The sequence below is a fragment of the Anser anser genome (assembly GCF_964211835.1).
Source record: "Anser anser genome assembly, chromosome: 10".
Classification (NCBI taxonomy): domain Eukaryota; kingdom Metazoa; phylum Chordata; class Aves; order Anseriformes; family Anatidae; genus Anser; species Anser anser.
The window spans coordinates 666,872-682,196 of NC_139730.1; the positions used below are offsets into that span (position 1 = coordinate 666,872).

The window sequence follows — 15,325 nt, forward strand, 5'->3', positions numbered from 1 at the left end:
GCAGCCCCGCACAGCCCGGCACTGCAGCCCCACACAGCCCGGCACTGCAGCCCCACAGCTTGGCACTGCAGCCCCGCACAGCCCGGCACTGCAGCCCCGCACAGCCCGGCACTGCAGCCCCACACAGCCCGGCACTGCAGCCCCACACAGCCCGGCACTGCAGCCCCACAGCCCAGCACTGCAGCCCCACACAGCCCGGCACTGCAGCCCCACAGCCCGGCACTGCAGCCCCACACAGCCCGGCACTGCAGCCCCGCACAGCCCGGCACTGCAGCCCCACAGCCCGGCACTGCAGCCCCACAGCTTGGCACTGCAGCCCCACACAGCCCGGCACTGCAGCCCCACACAGCCCGGCACTGCAGCCCCACAGCCCGGCACTGCAGCCCCACACAGCCCGGCACTGCAGCCCCACAGCCCGGCACTGCAGCCCCACACAGCCCGGCACTGCAGCCCCGCACAGCCCGGCACTGCAGCCCCACACAGCCCGGCACTGCAGCCCCACACAGCCCGGCACTGCAGCCCCACAGCTTGGCACTGCAGCCCCGCACAGCCCGGCACTGCAGCCCCACACAGCCCGGCACTGCAGCCCCACACAGCCCGGCACTGCAGCCCCGCACAGCCCGGCACTGCAGCCCCACACAGCCCGGCACTGCAGCCCCACACAGCCCGGCACTGCAGCCCCACAGCTTGGCACTGCAGCCCCACACAGCCCGGCACTGCAGCCCCACAGCTTGGCACTGCAGCCCCGCACAGCCTGGCACTGCAGCCCCACACAGCCCGGCACTGCAGCCCCGCACAGCTTCGCACTGCAGCCCCGCACAGCTTCGCACTGCAGCCCCACACAGCCCGGCACTGCAGCCCCGCACAGCCCGGCACTGCAGCCCCACAGCTTGGCACTGCAGCCCCGCACAGCCCGGCACTGCAGCCCCGCAGCCCGGCACTGCAGCCCCACAGCTTGGCACTGCAGCCCCACAGCCCGGCACTGCAGCCCCACACAGCCTGGCACTGCAGCCCCGCACAGCCTGGCACTGCAGCCCCACAGCCCGGCACTGCAGCCCCGCACAGCCCGGCACTGCAGCCCCGCACAGCCTGCTCGGCAGCGACTCGTCTCCGCAGATCAAACACCGCTCCTGACAGATGACACTGCTCCTTAGGAGAACATGGGTTTCGCTTTTCCTACAAATACATTTAACGTGTGCGTTATCTGATCAAACAAGCACTCAGCAGACACAGGCCGTGCAGCCGGGGAACTCCTACGGGTCTGGCATTAACCCGTTCCTGGAGTGTGACGTGCTGCTCTCGATGTCGCTGGTTTGAAACAAACCGCGCCACTGGCAGAGCACGGCAGCATGGGCTGCAACCAGCTCTGCACCGCGCTGGCACCGCGCTGACTCTGCCCCCTCTGCCCACGGGACAGGGCCGGCAGCGAGGCCCCGTGCCCGGGTGTGCCCCGTGGGGGCACTGCTGCCAGCACTGGGGCCGTAACCCCCGGGTGAAAGCCTCAGCGCCCCCGGCACGGGCGGCTGCTGCAGCGCGCTGCTGCTCAGCCACTGGAGCAGGTTGGTGGAGGGTTTGGGGCAGGGACAAACAGAAGTGAGCAGGAGAAGTGGACGCAGCAAGGAGAAAGAGGCTGTGCCGGAGATGTGGGGTGTGCAACGCTGGCCCCAGCCCCAGCTGCAGTGGGGGAAATGGGAGAAATGGGAGAAATGGGGGAAATGGGAGAAATGGGGGAAATGGGAGAACCAGCCCCCGCGTCAGGTGGGGCAGCAGAGGGAGGGGACCGGTGCTGCCAGCCCTGCTGCTCCTGGAAGACAACGATGTGATCTGCAGCGCGATCCCGCAGAGCGGGTTGGGACGTAGCTGGTCAGCAGGCATTCCACTGGAGGCTTAGAAAGTGGCCATGGCTGAAGTGGCTCGTCCTGGGGGAGGCATGGGCTGGGCTTTGCTTGATCTGTGAGCAAACAGAAATGTAAATGACATGCCTTAGGGCTCTAACTGTGCTGCACACACCTTGAAAATAACAGGGGTCAAGGAAACATACATGGGGCAGCGCTGTACCTGTTTATACAGGCTAAAACACTTCCATTTTCTTCAAAGAGCCCAATCTCACTGCTGCAATTATGTTCTGGTCTGCTCACCAACAAATAAAGCAGTGCCCTGAGGGCAGGATTTCCAATCTAATGAAAGGTTGAAATGGTTAATTAGTTGTTCAGAGTCACTTAAGAGAAGTGCCCGGTAGGCAGCGGTGCAGCGAGCAGCCCAAGCACCTGGCCGCACGGTGCCACCAGGGCCGCCCCCACCTCCCTGCACCCACCCTTGCAGCAGCCGTGGCGGTGCCCCCCCGACCCTGTGGACACTGAGGTCTGCGTCCCATCGTCGCCCACCTCCTTGCCCCTGCCACACCTGAGGACTCCTAACTGTGGATGTGGGTGCCGAGCTCGGAAAACCATGGCCTAGATTTTGCTTTATTAATAGGCTAATTGAGGCTCCGGGTGTATCATTCATCACCGTCAGCCACCGCCCGGTACAGGCTGTTCGCACTGCTCGGATACAAGGGCACGAAATGCAGAGGAATAACGGAACCTGCCAGCAACCGGATTCCTTCAGCCTCAGTTAGAGCGAGCCGTTGTTCTTTACTCAAACAACAGGGTTTGTTTTCTCAGTGGGAGAACTGAAGAAGCAACATGGAGCTCGAGAAGAGAAACTGCAGCAGCATCCTGTGAGCAGGAAAGCAAACAGCAGAGCTTGGCTCAAGTATCAGGCCCCCAGTAACCTTCCAGATCATCCGCTGCTTGTGTTAGGAAGCCCGGACCTCTTCCCACAGCACAGCATTACCTAGAAAGCAGCACTAAATAAATGCTGGTTTCAGTTTCTTCTGATAGAGAAGATTACTTCCCAGGCTGAATGAAAGGGACGCCGGACATGGCCACAGAGGTTAAAAGACCCGACCGTGTAACAGGAATCGCAGTTGCATGAACGAGGACACACTGGTGTGCTGCCCCGCAGCGGGTGGGGGCTGGCAAGCAGAGGCAGCCCTGCAGCTCCGGCCTGCTCTGAGCCCCCCGGCTGCGTGAATGCTGACTGAGCTTCACACCCTGCTACAGGCACGGAAATGCCAGAGGAAACTGCAAAAAGTGACTCTAGCTCGACAGGACCAGCAGAGGAGATGTCCCTGCCGCAGCATCACGCCCCTCACCTCCCGGAGCCATTTTTCACAGGAATTTGCTACAGGCTCTTCTCCCTTTCCCTACCCGTGTCCCAAATTAGTGCTAATGTCTGCATAATATTTTCCTCTGCAATTTTAACACAAAGAAATCGCAAGGAAGTGCAAAGCAGACGTCCCCCCCGTCCACTGAAACACGGTTAAGTGTAAAAACCCAAATGGCATTACAGGGGAAAATGTTTTCTCTTTGATCTCTCTAACTTGAATTAAACATATTCTAAATTAATCATTATGAGGATGTCTTTCAGGAAATTATCCGAGCTGTCTTTACAAATCATAACTTGAAAGAGCTGTCTATTGCGTAATATCAGCTTAAATATTCTCTGTTTTGATCTTTATATGTTCTTATAAAGTAAGGCTTATATCTGTCCTAGCATCTGCAAGTTTTTGAGGCCAGCCTCTCAGGGCACCGCAGCCTGACGGCAAGAACTTCGCTGAGTGCCACCACCGGTAATCCCTGCTCGCACTGGGAGCGCCGCGCTAAGCTGACACCACGCAGCGATGTTCCCTGCTGGCACTCCTGCTGATAGCTGCTCTCCTCTGTCTTAAACTTCAGTTATAAAGTTGAGGAGCTACAGATAAACACGGCATCGCGTCCCAGGGACGGCCGGGCATGGCAGGGCAGCATCACCACTCCAGGTGTCAGCGCTCCCGGCGCAGGCGGGCTCAGGAGCCGCGGGGGTGCCGGCAGCCCACGCCTCGTAGCGCTGCTGCGGGCGGCTGGCTTCAGCGCCGAGCTGCGAAGGATAATGCGGAGTGCCAATCACTGGCGGCGTACCACGCGGCATTGTTCTGATTCATAATAGTTCCTAATTTTGCCTGGTCTCGTGTTAAATGAGACGAAGATGTGCTGCTGTTTGCAGAAGGCTGCATCGCGGCACAGGCGCTCAGAAGATCTGCAAACCCGAAGCCTTCTGTGGGGCTGCCGCCGGACAGTCACGCCGCGATGCTGAGCCACAGCAACGCCTTGTGCCCGAACGCCTTCTGCAGAGTGCTTGGCCCTCCGAGTCTTAATTCAGATTTTACCCAGCGATTACTGGAAGAGGAGTTTGGATGTCGAGCCGAGCACACAAAGGCTGGCTGTCCACGGGCTCACCCAAGGGCGCACCGCGCAGCCGCGTGGGAGAGGAGCTGGCGGGTGGTGGGGACAGAGCCCGGGGACTTCTTGCCTCGCAGCCTCCCTGCCTTGGCAGCCAGCGGAGGATCCCCGTGAGGGCTGCCGAGCATGCTCCCCGCTCCCCAGGGCTTGGGGAGGCTCAGCCAGGTGTGAGACAGCAGGGCAGATGGATGGACAGACAGACGGACACGGGTCCGCTGCTCCGCGGGTGGAGGAGAGGTGCGAGAGAGAACCCTGTGCCACATGGGTGCTTCGGGGTCCGTCCCATGAGGCACCCATGGGTGCTCGCTGGCAGTGCAGGGAGGACGACGATCTCACCACTGCTCACGACCTCCATGCTGAAGCCACTTTGAGTCTTAAAAAAAATTGCAAAGATAATGTTTACGCAACGGCGATACTCTTTTCTGCATAAAACAAACACGATCGGTAGCTCACACGGACTGCACAGGGGTCGGGTTCCACATCTCCGTGTTCCTCATCAATCATTCACCAGGGGATGAAAGCAGGATTAGAGGACTGCTGCTTGAGCAAGCACCGCTCTCCTATCGGGTACGGCACCCTGCTGGCACGCAGGGCACCCGGCGCGGTGGCGCAGCACCTGGCAAAGCAGCTGAGGTTCTCTGAGGAACATCCAGGGGTGAAGCGAAGAGCAGCAGGCAGGCAAGTACCGTTGGTACAGAAAGACACGGATCCAAAAGCAGAAAACATAAAATCCTTCTGGAAAACCACAGCAATTGAAAAGGGGAACGAGGAGGTCTCACCTTCAGGTGCTGCGCTGTAAATAAATACAAACCAAACGCCTCGCAACAGCACAAAAGGGATGGGCCGGGGGAGCTGGTCACAGCACAGCGGGACCCTCCTGGGGTTTTCCAGCAGCAAACCCACCAAGCCGGTGGTGTGGTGGCTCACACCTCTCTAACACAGTTTATTTCTTGAAAGAGGTCACAAAACTTCAGTTCTGACCAACTTGGCCCCAGGCCTGCAGCACGGCAGCAAGGATGCTGGCAGCCCTTGTCTCGGTGCCCGCTCCGGCACATGCAGAGGAGCCCACGAGCACCTTGTCAGGATGAGAATTAACATCCGTAACATATCTGTAAGATGTAAAGTGCACAACTCTGATGTGTGACACCCACTAGTGCGGAGCAGCTTTGTGTGACTTACTGCAAAACAGAAACAAGGCTCCCGCAGGGAGATAAGCGCTGCACGCACTATCAAACAGAGGAATCCCAGATGATTTTTAAACTTTAAGACGATTAAAGTAACCTTGCATTCTTAGTTTTTCTAAGCTCCTCAGCCAAAATTAGGGTCATCCACAGCTAAAATAAAATGAGAGTTAATAATAGCAGCTCATCTGCAAATGAATAGCGTTCCTCGCTCCTGGCAGGAGCGTGTCCCGGCCCACAGAGCACCGCGGTCCCAGCAGCACGTCCCTGAGCCCCGGGAGCTGCGGCTCCAGAGCCGTGCCCTGGCTGTGGGGAGGGACAAAGCCTCCGTGGGGAGGCTGCCGGCTGCTGTCTCTCTCTGGCAAGACCCCCCGCAGGGTGCTGGCTCAGCACCACGGTTGTTATTGAGCACAGGGGCGCTAGCACACGGCACCGGCGTGCCGCGGGAGCAGCTGGGAGTGCCATCGCACCGCGAGGGATGCCCTCGGCAGAGCCCTGCAGAGGCCCGGCAAGGACCAGCCCAGGCTCGGTGCTCACCACGCCGGTGGGAAAGCCAGGTTTATTCTCGTGGACTTGGCAAGCACAACTTCAACATCTCCAGGGAGGGCCGGAGCCACCCCACGCTTCCAGCCGGCACTGCCCGAGGGACCGAAGCTTTGCCGCTGTGGACCAGGGCGCTGGGTGCAGCGCTGCCGTCTCGGTGCTGCACGCACATGGCAGAGGACTGCTGGTGGGCTGATGGTGCCCAGCCCCTCACCAGCTGGGCACAGACACTGCCAGAGGGGGCAGCCTGGCTCCACTGCACCTTCCCCCCCAGCTGCCCAGCCAGGGACGGGCGCTGGAACCAGAGCCCAGAGCTCCCCCCGTTTCCTTCTCCCGCCCGGGGCTGTGCACATGTCCTGCTCTACGCGTTTCTGCGTGTCGTGGTTTTATTTTGTTGAATTACTCCTCCGAGCAGCCTGAATGTGTTACACTTCATCATTTAATAAATTATACAAAGCTGTATTACACAGCGGCAGGGAAACTGCTCACCCATGCGTTTTGTGGCAGAGATTCAATTCACCACCACCACGGCACAGCCCGGCTAGTGAGCGCGCCTCCCCCGGCACCCAGCAGACGGGGGGACCTGTGCTCGCTGGTCCCCAGGGCCAGACCCAGCCGCCTGCAGACAAGGGCTCCCTTCCCACCACAGCCTGCTTTGTAACGGGGATGCACGATGCCGTGCAGGCGATGGAGAGGTCTTCAGTGTGTGATTTGTTATCCACCGGCCTGTTGCTGCTTTGGCTCATGGCTGGTAGACTCTGCAAAAGCTTTGCTCAGATACCACAACTGATTTTTCTTATTTTCTCTACAGAGCACCACCAGGCAGCCCCAGGACGTGGTGTGACAGCGATGGGCAGTGCCTCGTGCTGCACAGCCAGACCCAGGGGTGCCCGAGTGCCCTGCCCGTGCTGGATCCCCGCTGCCGGCAGGGATGCGCCAGGCTCACATCGCCCTTCATGCTCCATCCAGCAGGGCCACGGGAAGCGGCCGTGCCAGGCTCCTGCTCCATGTGCGGCCCCAGGGCCGCCCCAAAGCCCTGCTCCCACCCGGGCAGCACCGGCTGCGGCCAGCCCAGCCCACGGCAGCGTTCACCCTCCTCGAGCTGAAATGTTGAATTTCGGCACCCGCTCCAGGGATTAAGTGCAGGATTTGTGAAGGAAATAGCAGCGGCTGAACACAGCTCCTTTCTGCCCGACTCGCTTCTGAAAATCTCATTGTGGAGATGGCCGTTCCTCCCTGCTCCATGAGCTTAGGAGAAGATTATTTTTTAAAGGAAACTGTCAAAAAAAGTCTATTCTACAAAGTGAAGTTGAAGCTTAAATCTCTTTGGCAGCAACATCTGAGCTGGGAGAGATCAAAGACCCACCAGCTCTGCTGCCAACACAAGGAGATTTTTCCTAGCAATTTGATTGCAATATTGTGGTTTAAATGCCTCATTTTCAAAATTCTGCATTGTATTGTATGAGCCTGGGATTTATTATCCCTCAGACAAAGTTAATGTTCCATTTGCAGGCAGGGCAAAGTCTTCCTGACAGCTCTCTTAGCCCTCAAAGTAAGCCGGAACCTCATCTGTGGCATGGGGAGAAAATGGGCAAAAATGTGCTTGAAAATGGGCAAAAATGTGCTTCACATCCAGACAGGAGGAGGAAGCCCAGCAAGCCCCCAGCGGGGCACTCTGCTCCTCTCCTCGCAGCCCCTCCCCACGGCAGCACGCCGCCGACTCCTCGTGCAATCCGAGCATCCTCGGAGATTGCTGGTGCAGCACATCTTCCAGGTGTGCACTGAGCGCAGCAAGAACGGCAGCTCAGATCACAAATCCTGCCCTGCTCATCCCCTGCAATATACCTAAGTATCTGACAATTGCCTGGCTGCGTATCACCGGCTGCAAACCGCTTCACAAGGCCAGGCAAGGGCAGTTCCACCCCGCGCTGGCTGCAAACATCGCTGCAGCAGACGTCCCTCAGCACCAACACCTCTCCCCGGGGATGCCCCGAGCACCCACCAGTGCAGGCACCCAGGGGCCGGGTCCCACCCGCCCCAGCAAGGTGCCACCAGGCGATGGGGCCGTGCTGACACACGCAGGGACGGGCAGTGACGCTCAGCCTCGGTGGCCCTGCTGCCCAACGCCAGCTGCTGCCTCGGAAAGCCCTTTTGCAGGGAGGTCACCAGGCAGCCTGTGCTGGCATCACGCCATGCCTGGCGCTGCGAGCGAGGCCTCTGCTCACGGCCCTCTGCGCCCACGCTCTGCTCTGGGCTCTCCCAAATGCCCAGAGAGCAGCGGAGCCGTGCCCCAGCTCCGGGCACCGCAGCGTCGCTGCATCTGCCCACGCTGCCCAGCGGGGAATGAGGGCTGCTGTGCACCAGGGACGCCTGGACGGCTTCCAGAGGCAGCCCCAGCGAGCGGGGAAAACGGGGATGGAAGGCAAGGAGAAGGCAAGGAGGGGCAGGTGGCTCCGCGGGACTGCAGGCGGGGGGGCGCCGACCCAGGGGAGCCAGGCAGAAGACGCGGCTCTCACCACCACGGCACTTCCCGACTCACCGCAGGCAACGCCGCTGCTTCCCTGCTGAAGCCGTTTAGCAAGGGGGTACCAGAGCAGATTTAACCCCCGGGATGCTCACGGGGACACGCAGCCGGTGCCCCACAGCCTGACCTCAGCCCCCCAGCAGCAGCCATCGGCACCCCCCACGGGCAGGCAGCCAGCAAGGGGAAGGGGCTTGATTCAATACCGGAGTGTAATCCTGGTGTATTTATAGCACGTGCATTTTGCTGCTAATTCCCTGTTATCTGTAATCCTTCTTCCTAGCTGACACAGTAATTTCTGTCTTCGGGACTTACCATGGGAGTTTGCTCCAGAAGTTTATGAAGCTGTTGGGAAGGAAAGTTCCTAATGAAGCGACTTGGCAGCCTTAAGCTCCAGACGATGGATTCCCTGCCTTAATCCACACGCGGGTTTTTGAATACCTCCGATGTGCTGGGGTATGCGAAAGGGCCTTCACGGCTCTCCATCGCCGAATTCCAGTCGCTGTAATTTCTGCTTACGTCTCCATTTCGGAAAGACCCCGCTCTGGGACGGCGAAAAAGGCAGGAATCCCCTCTCAGCCGGGACGCAGCCCCCGCAGAGGTGTCCCCCTTCCAGCGAGGCGTCCCCGCAGGGAACCTGCTGCTCTCCCCCAGCCCCGCAGCCCCCAGCCCGGCAGCACGGCTCCCGCGGGACCGGGTGCCCGCACGTCACACGCGGGTGCACAGGGGACCGGCCGCGGCCACCCCGTGTCGCACAGCGCCCGGACAGCCCGCTGCTGGCTGCACCATCCCAACCCGCCGAGAGGCAGCGATGGGAGCCCCTGGAGAGGCGTGAGCTGCGCCCTAGGCGTGGAGCAGTCTCATTTCTGACAGTGAAACTGGGAGCATGGAAATTTTCTCTCCGCCGAAGGCCCGACTTGGCAATGCGTGCAGGAGCAGTGGGAAGTTAACGCTGTGCAATGGAGATCTGCGTCCCCTATGACAAATCCGAGTCCTGAAGCTGTATTTAATTTTTAAATGCAAACTCCATTGTTACTTTTACTTAGTTTTAGCACGATCTGGACAAGCTCCATCCGGATGAAGCCTCCAGCTGGCTCACCCCAAGCACTCGTCGGGGCTCTCCCCGTGTCCCAGGCTGTGATGTGCAGCGGGTGATGCCCCATGCCTGCGGAGCTGGCAGCAGACGGGGATTTTTTTGCACCAAAATAATGCAAAAATGCAGCGGAGGAGCCCAGGCCATCACACAGAGAAGCCCAGCTGGTGGCACACTCACAATGCTGCTGTGGCTTTCTGCCAGTCCACCTGCTCACCGGGGGGACACCCGGGGTCCCTGGAGCCACAGCCTGCGGTGGTGGAGCTGCACCGAACCGGGGCTGGGGCTGGGGCTCCCTCCCCGCCCGTGGCAGAGCCCGGCCTTGTCTACAAGTACTCCGTAGCGTCAGTGTGCAGCGTGGCAATGGGAACCCAGCCACGGGTGGCTGGGAACAAGAAAAACAGATTCTGCTCCGCGAAGCCAGAGGAGGCACTGACGTTTTATTTCATTAAGAGTCCACGACCCTGGCTCATGTGAAGCAAGAAATAGCTTTTTCCATTTTTCCCCCAAGCACCCACAGGGCCACCCGGAGCCCCGGGACCGCTCCGCGTTAGCCATTTCTTCCGTCCCCAGGAACCTCTCCCCCATGCCCCATCACCAGCCACCACCCCAGGACGCCCCAGCTGCCAGCCGTGGTGACACCTCGGTGGCACCAGCGCGGCGCTGCCGCAGAGCCTCCCCCCGAGGCTGCACAAAGCGCTCCTCAGCCTGAGCACAGCCCCGGAGCGAGGCACGCACCGAGGCCCAGTGACTGATGACATGTCGCCTTACATTTAGGTATTTATTGCTGCTGTGTAGCGTTTATGAATTAAACTGGGAATTTATAAGTCTATAATTTAGTGGCACTGAAAACCTCCCTCCATAAAAGCAAATTGGTTTTTCCTATAACTCAAACTCACTTTTTTCATTCATGCAAGCTTGGAGTGGCTCCATGTGTGCTCTTGTTTAAATTGGCACCCGTTTTCCATAAAGCATGCAAAATATTCTTGGTGCAACTAATTCTGGTATGCATTCTTTGGAGGCTGATAAACACGTTCAGAGTGATCATCTGACGATGAGTGTTGCTTTGTCAGAAAGTGAGCCCTGCTTGCTGCACACAAGAGGAACAGACTTCCAAGCGAGTCGTGCTGTGAGTAGCACGTGGGAGCTGAAGGTGCTTCAGCTACTGCTGCACTTGCAATGGCTGCATGACCAAGGGGACAGCAGAAGTGCCTAGTTTTGTGCTGCAAATGAAAAACTGGATCACTGCATCTCCAAATTCACATGAGAAGCACCTGAAGTCTGTCCCTGGGAGTCATGCTGGCTGCAGAGTAGCTCGAACAAACTGCTAACAGGTTTGTGGACCTGAGCCATGCACTCTCAGGGGACCCCAGAGCTGAGCTTTGCACTTTGTGGTCAGCACCGCTGCACACACAGCTGATGAAAAATAAAAAAACAACCAAAAATATAAGCTGTGTGTGCTACTCACAACCAGAAGAGCAGGCACCTTTGGCTTTCTTGGCAACATTCCTGCTGAGCAGCTCGCTTTTCTTCAAGCAACTGAATGCAGCAAAAAGCTCACAGGAGAAAAAAAAAAAGTATAAATGGTTCATAAAAAATTTACTTTTCATGAAAGTGAAGCGAGGCGCTAGAAGAAACAGAGCAGCAGTTACAGAAAGGCCCAGCGAAGCCCTGCTGCTCTTCTGCCTCACCCTCTGCCACCCCAGGGCACCTCCCGAAAGCTGGCACCCGACGGCCACTGCAGCACGACCAAAGGCTTGGGGTGGCAACTGGCAGCATTCCAATACATGCACAGCCTCGACATGCCTCCTTTTGTATTTCTGAAACACGAATGTAACCAGATCTTTATGACAACCGTGCCGTACTTGGTTACACAAGGCCCATTCACAGTGGGGCTCATTGTATTTAACAGCTTTTATCTGGTTTGCAGGGATTGCGTCTCAGTTTTTGATGCAGATTTGAGAAAAGTGGACGATTTCTGCCCATTGCTTGTATAACCATACACGTTGTTTGCATTTCCAGTCCGCATTTTATCTCCAGATCTGCAAACAACGTGCAAGCCCCAGGCAGCCCCGGAGGTGCAGTGCGGAGCAGCCGGCGGAGCCGCAGCCGCTCGCAGCACAGAGCGAGCTGTTTAATTGCTGGTGATCCACGTCGAGTGCCCACCACACTTGGTACCGTACTGAACAAGGCTCTCAAATAATTCTCTGTGAGAGGCCAGACTAACAGCTCCATGCCAAGAGCTTCTCAGGAAACGGACGCAGGACCTCTGGTACCCCAGTCCTCCGGTAAAACTAACGCTGAGGTTTACGACTTCTTCCAGAATTCATTCCCTGAAAATAAATTCATCTGTGCAGTCTCCCGGATAGAGGAGAAAGTAATACAGCTAATGCATCTAAAGACTGAAGAAAAAAAAAAGAAAAAAAAACCACAATAAAACAACAACAAAGGGCAAATCCTGATTTCAAAAGAGTAAGAAATTCAAAACCCTGATTCTGAATCAAAACTAAAAGCAGGCTCAGGAGCAATTAATATTTAAATCTCCCTGAATTGCAGCTCAAGAATAAAGATTGTCACAGAACGAACTGACAAATGCAAGCCTTGTGATTAAGGCAAAACAGATCTTATTTGTGTGCTACAGAAATGACCATATGTGGAATCCTTTTGGGAAACTGTAATCAGTCAGATTAACATGATAATGAACTCTGATTTACTGAGCAATAGGAAGATCTTTGTCCTCAGAGACATTGCATTTCTCACTGAATATTGAGAAAGATGACTTTTTTTATAACCACGGATATCAGTTGAGTGCAAGATTGTTAATCCTCCCCAAAAGGTGATTTCACAGGGAAATAAAGGAGAGCAATTTTAAGACATAAATGATCTACGCTAATAGAGGGGCAGACAGTGAAAACTTTCAATAAATCTGACACTGCATTCAGTGGGAAGTGAAATCACAAGCAACGCATGACGACAAGGTTATTTTACCTGTAACACCACGGAACAAACTTCAGGTAACGCGCTGGGCACGACGCAAGGAGCCCCCCAGTTTCTTTCCATCATCCCCCCTCGGTTAGAGCAGTCCCTCTGCGCGGGGCGCCTTCTTCGTATCTATTCTGGAGCAGCTTAAATCGGAGGAAAACGCTTTGCGAACCCTCCTAGCACAGAGGGGGACAGGGCAGGCAGTGCCAGCATCCCCCTGCTCCACGCACACCGGGGGGGTCCCGGCCCCCCGGCGCACAGGGGCTGCTCCAGGCCAGGCTGCGGGGCTGGGGGCACCCAGCTGGGGGCACGCTGCGGGACCCGGGATGGCAGCACCGGGAGCCCATTGTTTGTGGAGAACCAAAATCCTCCAAGGAGCGGGGGGCACCAGCACCGAACCACCACCCCTGCCGGGCGGGGAGCTGCGGCGGGGCGGCGTGGGGAGGCGGCAGCACGCCCGCTCACGGCCCGGCTCCTGCACTAAGCGCTCAGCAAGCCTGTTGAGCAGCTGGGCGTTGACATCAGAGCGCAGCAGAGAAGGGTTGTTTTATTCATCAAAAGGCTGGGGTAAGAACATGTCCAGTAAGAGCCCGTGACGGCAGCGGAGCACCGTAACTGCTGGTTTACGGTGCCCACCCCTCTGGAGGCACGCACTGGTTTGCACAAGAGCGCTGCCCACACCTCCCCTGGGCAAAGCCCCTCTGCTGCGCTGTCTCAGCAAAGCGAACCCGCGGCGTTTCCATCCCAGGGAGAAATAACTGTGCAGCTCTTGCAAGGAGTAACTCGCTGCGAAGGCAGATTAAAGGTCAGCTCTCATCTTCCCAGTGCACAGAGCGCTGTCTGACACCCGCCGAGCTCTGACGGGAAGGAAAAGCTCGGAGGGAAGGCTCGGCTCTGGCTGCTGGGAGGAGGCCTGGTGGGGACTGCCGCCCGCCAGCCCAGGGAGCAGGGCCGGGGCGCTGGCACGGTGCCCCCGGGCAGCTCCAGGGGTGCTCCCGTTCCCAGCCTGGGCTGCGCACCCAGACCTGGAGCCACACAAGGGCCTCCCCAAAACCCAGTCCTCCAGCCCCGGGCACCCGTCCATGCTCTGCCCCGAGCTTCCTTGGCACACCCGCAACTGCAATTAACACCTACCAGCTCAGGTCCAAAACGAGCCACTTGACTCCAGCTGGCTCTCAGGTGGTTGTTTAATTCAGGGAACCTCGGTCTTTGCCTTTGTTTCCTAGAAATGTTTCTTGGCAGCACAAGATGCCCACGGGGCAGCCGCTCTCCCCTGCCAGCAGGAGCGCTCGGCTCGGCTGCAGCCCGTTTGCTTCCCTCCCAGGCTGCCCGGACGGAGCTCACTTGCTCCCCACCCATTTTTCTCTGTTTGTCAGGATTTTAGGATCCAGGAGAAGCTGACCTGGAACCACAGAACAGTCCCAGGATCATTCTCTTGCACATCACATGCAGACCCCACACACCTGCCAATACTTCTATCACCTGAAGTTTTCATAGCACAGCTCCGCACAAGGAGTGAAGTGTTTACAAATGGCTGTGGTTTTCAGAAATGAAAAGGAAGAAAAACTACTTCAGCTGACGTGTGGTTTTACTTCCAAGGGCTGGTTGGCATAATATCAGGAGCAAGCACAAGAAGTGATGCGTTTGTCATCTCCACAAGGCCTTTTTTTTCGCCTGTGGGTTTAATGTCTCCAAATACATATTCATTTAAATGCAAATTTCTGGTTTCACCTGGGACCCAACCAAAGCTTTTGCTGAAATGAATGCTGTACTTTCCTATTTACCCTCCATTCCCTCCTGCTTTCTTCTGTACCTCAAAGCCCGTACAGGTGACCCGGACCTTCAGACCTCGCCGGGAAGAAAGCACAACAGGGGACGGGGAAGGAGCCCCAGGGCTGCTGCTGCTCCTCAGCACGCCGCTCACCTCTCGCCGTGCCCAGAGCTGGGGCCATTTTGCCGTTTTGCTGAAAATACACAAAAAGCATGAGGCTGCAGAGGGCTGAGCCCAGAGGAAGGCTCGCCATGGCGCACTTGCAGTGCCAGCGGGGCATTTCCAGCTGCAAGGGGATGGCACCTGGGTCGGTCATTGCCTTTTTTTTTTTTTTTTTTTTTAGTAAAGAAAGCCCCAAAAAAAGGTCTCAGTCCTTCCAGCCAGCAGTCACATGCCAACGTCACATATGACCTTTTTCAGATTAACCCAAGAGGGCAAAAAACATTTCCTCGGTAGTGTGATTTGGGGAACGGTTATGCGGGCTGACATCTTCCACTGAAAACACCCACAGGCCACGGCGCGGCGGTATTTTCAGAAAGCACGTCAGGAGACTCCAGGCCGATCTGAGCTCGCAGCAGGCACCCGGTGGGGCCGCTTCCCGGTGCCAGCCCCTCTCTGCCCACCCCGGCCCCCCGCCTCCCCCCCTGCACCCCCCGCAGGGGCGAAGCACAGCTCTGCTCCTACAGAGGCTACAGCACACCTGTAACTGCACTGGGAAGGGCAGTGGAAAGTCCCGTGAGAAGACAAGAAGCCCTTTGCACGCCCCCGAATCCTATGGTGAAGTAACAAAGCGGTGCCCTGCGAAGAGGCCACGCACCAGAAAAGCAAACAGGAAACAACCTTCATTTCTAGAAGCAAAAGCAGTTTCTGTATCATATTCTGTAAAATAAGTGATCTAATCCCTGCTAATAA

At 57.4% G+C, this 15,325-nt stretch overlaps 1 protein-coding gene and 1 long non-coding RNA gene across 4 annotated transcripts in view; both read right to left on the bottom strand.

Annotated features, from left to right (window-relative positions):
* The window catches only part of FRMD5 (FERM domain containing 5), an 85,218-nt gene that overhangs the window by 21,227 nt on the left and 48,666 nt on the right, over nt 1-15,325 (bottom strand). The window contains exon 1 of one of the 3 annotated variants that reach the window (XM_083850343.1): nt 14,456-14,606. The exons of 1 other annotated variant lie outside the window; for it this stretch is intronic. The gene's annotated coding sequence lies outside the window, so the exon portion shown is untranslated. Of the gene's footprint in view, nt 1-14,455; nt 14,607-15,325 lie in introns of those variants that run through there. One more of the 3 variants, XM_083850345.1, reaches the window with a different exon arrangement.
* Nucleotides 1,071-14,449, bottom strand: LOC310904960. Its single transcript, XR_014588696.1, has 3 exons — nt 13,777-14,449; nt 12,649-12,785; nt 1,071-12,062 (listed from the first exon to the last, which is right to left on the bottom strand). It is a non-coding gene; the product is annotated as an uncharacterized lncRNA (long non-coding RNA).